This window comes from Lipotes vexillifer, unplaced genomic scaffold, assembly GCF_000442215.2.
Source record: "Lipotes vexillifer unplaced genomic scaffold, Lipotes_vexillifer_v1.1 scaffold1215, whole genome shotgun sequence".
Classification (NCBI taxonomy): domain Eukaryota; kingdom Metazoa; phylum Chordata; class Mammalia; order Artiodactyla; family Lipotidae; genus Lipotes; species Lipotes vexillifer.
Genome location: NW_006790710.1, coordinates 1,019,716 through 1,024,238, shown reverse-complemented (window position 1 = coordinate 1,024,238; position 4,523 = coordinate 1,019,716).

The following is a 4,523-nucleotide window of genomic DNA, read 5'->3' as shown; positions in this document are numbered from 1 at the left end:
CCCTCTTCCCATAACAATTCTTATACCTAGAAAGGACATATGTTGAACACAAGATGCTTCACCTCCCTCCCCCAACCCCCAAGGTAGCTAGGGCAGGTAAGGTCTTCTTGCAAAGAGGCACAGAGGCCTCCAGCCACTGGCTGCTGGTCCCCCCAGCCTACCAGCCAGGGCCATTCTGGATCTCAGGTCTCAGACTGGGGTGTCACTTGCTGACTCCACCCCTCTCCTCACTTGTCACCTTCCAGTCTGTGAAAACTTATTTCAGCTATTTCTGTTCCCTGACGATGCGTTGGGTACAAAACACAGTGTTTAGAAGAACACGATGGATGGTTAGTCACTTAATTCTTGAATCACCTATAATGAATTTCAGTTGTGCAAATCGTGTTGCTTCATATTTGGTTGACGGAAAAGAAAGAGCCATGTATAGAAGACTCCAACATGGGCCTGAAATGTGACCAAAATTTGAAATTTTGGTTTCCTAATCCAGCACATAAAGGTGAAACAGCCAAATGGCTGCCAACCGGCACAAAGCCAGAATAGAGCTGTCCTCCTAAAAATGTCGTAAACACTGAGTTCTGAAGTCACAGGGGGAAAAACCCACAACTTCTGCAAGAGGATATTTGGGACGGGATGATGGGGAGGAAAAGTGAGACCAGACCATAGTAGGTGACTGCTTTTACACCATCACTACCGCCACCACAGGCTGCCGAGTGGCCCTGGATCACAGGCCCTGGCCCAGCCCTTTACATGAATTACTTATATGTGCTATCAATATACCAGCTCCAACCATTATTCCCAGTTAAATTCAAACACGGACCTTTATTTTCTACTTCTGTAAGGGACATATACAAATATTTGACACCACTTGTCAAAACGATGATTCTTAGGGTAATTTTAAAATGCTTAAAGGTACCTGCATTTTTCAGATATTCCATTTACAGATGGTCCCTGACTTACATCTCTTGACTTTACGAGGGTGTGAAAGCAATATGCATTCAGTAGGAATAGTATTTCGAATTTTGCTCTTTTCTGGAAGCTAGCGTATGTGGGTATGACGCTTTCCCATGATGCTGGGCAGGGCAGGGAGTGATCACCGGCGCCAGGAACCGACACACTTAAAATGATTCTGCACCCAGACAATCATTCTGTTTTTCACTTTCAGTACAATATTCAATCAATTACGTGAGATATTCAAAACTCGATTACCAAACAGGCTTTGTGTTCGATGATTCTGCCCAACTGTCGGCTACTCTAAGCGTTTGGAGAACGTTTACATTAGAGAAGGCTAAACTGCGATGTTGGGTAGTTTAGGTGTAATTAAATGCACTTTCAACTGACGATATTTTCAGCGTACGGTGGATTTATTGGGACACAACCCCATCCTAAGTTGAGGAAGAGCTGTATTTCTCTGTATCTGAAAGCTATAAAAATTAAAATCCTTTCCAAAAGGGCAACAGCATGAACGGGTAAACAAAGGCGGGAAGCCGGACTCAATGAAACGGTAAAGGGCAGAGCTGCGAGGGGGGCCACTGGACAGCGTTTACAAGTCAGCTGATCATTATTCATAGCAATTACTTCTGTCCTCTAGCGTAATTTTTAGCTGTGAAGATGTCTAAGAAGGCTCTCAGCGTTGCCGCTGTCCAGTTACTTGGTAAGGCACCACCCTTGGTCTTCATCCTGGCTGGTCCCTCTTTGCTCATGGAATGTGCTGTCTGTGCAGCGAGGATGCAGAGATAAAGATGCAGCCCCATGCCTAGCAGAGCCCCGCCTAGGGGGGCAATGGACAGGTGAGGAAGGAGAGGCCAGCTCCTGGCCTGGGCAGTCAGGAAAGGCTTCCTTGAGAAGCCTCAGAGAGCTGGGACTTTGGGGCAAATGAGGTCCCCAGCCAACCCCCAGAAAAGGCTGGTGAAAAGGCACGGGGGCGAGGGAGTCTTCTAACCAGTTGCTCCCAATGACAACCACTCACACCCACCTCTATCCCTCACAGTCCACGGGGCCGCCCACACCCCCTCACTGGACCCTCCATCGCTCCGCGCTGGCCCTAACACCCCGTCAGCCCCCGGCCAGGCCTCCGCAGCCCGGAGCATCCCAGGCCCTCTGACACAACTCTGGGTCCTTCCTGCCTTGATATTCTCCAAAGACAGTCCTTATGCCCCTTGTCCTTGGTTTTCTAGAAGCTTCCCCACTACCACAGTCACATGGTTCTAACAAGCCAAACCCAGTGGCCCCTAGACTTCTGGGTGTTACTTCTCTGATGATTCGTAACCAGAACTGTCCTGTTTGCACGGGGCTCCCTTCCCCCACACCCCAACCTTCTCCTGGACTTCAGGGACACGCAGTACACATTCTCCCACCTCCAGCTGCTTCTTTCCCCCGCCCCCTTGGCCTTCCCGCCCCATCTTCATGGGATGACTGAGAAGCATGCTCCCAGGCCCACTCCACACTCAAGGCTGCAGTGAGCTCTTCCACGATCACGGGTTCGGCTCTAGGAAGTGAGGTCCGAGCCAGCCCTCTCTCACACGGGCGACCCCTGACCAGCAGGGCGGACCCTGCGTGTGTACAACCCAAGGGTGATGCCTCCTTAAGTCTGCACCTGAGGACCTGGCTGGCCCCTTCCTGCTCACAAGCCTGGCTCAGAAGTTCAGTGACACTCCCCTTCCCACGCTCTTGCTGCCTCTCAAGGAAGCTCTTACATTTTAAATAATTGGACTGCTAATTATGACACAGAAAAAGTAATCAGCTTACGTGAGCAACCAAGCTCAGACGCTTAAAGAGCCCTCAGCCATTGAGTTTCTCCTTTCTTCACGTGGACGGTCCTGGGAAGCTCCTCTAGACGCCGGCTCTCTGCTGCAACATCCAAGGTCAGCTCACCAAACCCACCCAAGGAGCCGTCTCCCCAAGGAGCGATCTCTCACTTCATCCTGAACCCCCGCTTCCTCCGCAAAGACCCATCTCCGTTCCAGACCAGCAGAAGCAACCAAGGCAAAACAATGTCGTCCGCCCCCGTGGAGGGCCACTGGAGTCAGACTGGCGACTGGCAACTGGGAACATGTGGGCCCTTCCTCCATTCCGAGGCTTCTGCTGGAAAACCTTCCCTCACCCCACACGGAAAACATTCAACTCCTTGGCCTCAAATACATGCCTAATCCCAAGCCACACCTCTAATTTTCTTCTTACACAAATTCCCTACATCCGTGGAGTTCAACCCTGGATACACACAGAATGCCGATTCCACTGGGCAGCTTTTAAAATCCCCCCAGGTGATTTTAATGTGGAGTATGAGTTTTGAAGCACTCTACCCTTGCTGGCCAAACTAGGTTACACAATGACATCCAGATCCTCTCAGTACATACAGCTCCTGGGCAGCCGTGGTCCAAGCAGAAGCCAGGCAACCATTTCATCCATTCTACAAGGGGGGCTGTGCTGGTGAGCTCAGTGCGATGGGGGCCGTGCTGGTGAACTCAGCGCGATGAAAGGCAAGCTGCAGCCCACTCTAACTGGCTACACAGATTGTCAAATACTTAGTAATATTGCCAGACCCGACTGGCAGCTTGAAATCAGCCATGGTGGGAGGATTTACACCAGGGCAGTTGACGGATGCTACCATCAAGACGCTTTGTTTTTTTTCCGGGGAGCAGGTTGCCTAGCACACTTCGGGCTCAGGGACCTGCAACATGGACAAAGCCAGGAAAGGGAACATGTGAATTCCTTCCAGGACTACAGAGCTTAGGAGGCTTCCCTGTTTCATAAGAACAGGGCAGGGTTTTCCTCGGTGAAGCAGACTGGGAGAACAGGGAAGGGGAGAGAGATGAGAGGGAGATTCAGTAAGAATACGGAACCACAAAAATCCTTTCACGGAAAGGATTCTTTTCGATTTGTTCAGAAGAGTTGGGCTACCAGGCATCAGCTCTGAGAGTTCCCCGAAGACCTAGCTTTGATGGAGCAGGTAGGAATAATCTCATTACTATATCCTTTATTTGATTGTAAAGTGGAAGGTGGACCCTTATCTTACATTTACTCAACAGCCTTCCCATAATCTTAATCTTATTCTAGTAACCTCATCTGCCCAGAATACCCTCTTTTCATGGTACAAGGACAAACTTCAGAGCACATTCTGTCTGAGTTGTCCCACCTCCAAAATCGCAATCTTCCAAATACATCAAACTTTACCTTGCAGACCGGGCGCAAGGGCACGGCTCCCCGGGAGCAAAGGTGCAAACAGGTTGCTTTCCATTTAGACGACGAAGATTCCTAGGGTTTTAAAGATTTCATCACCTTTTTCTGGTCATTGTGTAAGGGAGGCAGGCACTCTGCTATGTCCATCCCTGTGTCTTCACGCTCCTGAAGTTGTGACCTGTTTCTTTCGTTCTGGCACACTGGGAGCTATGCTGAAGAGCTCTGGGCCCAGGCAGGTCCAGAATCAAACCAAGCACTAACTGGGACGATTACATGGGAGCGACTACTTCAGTTCTAGCTTCCCTGTAACATGGAACCCCGGGGCTTCCCCGGTGGCGCAGTGGCTG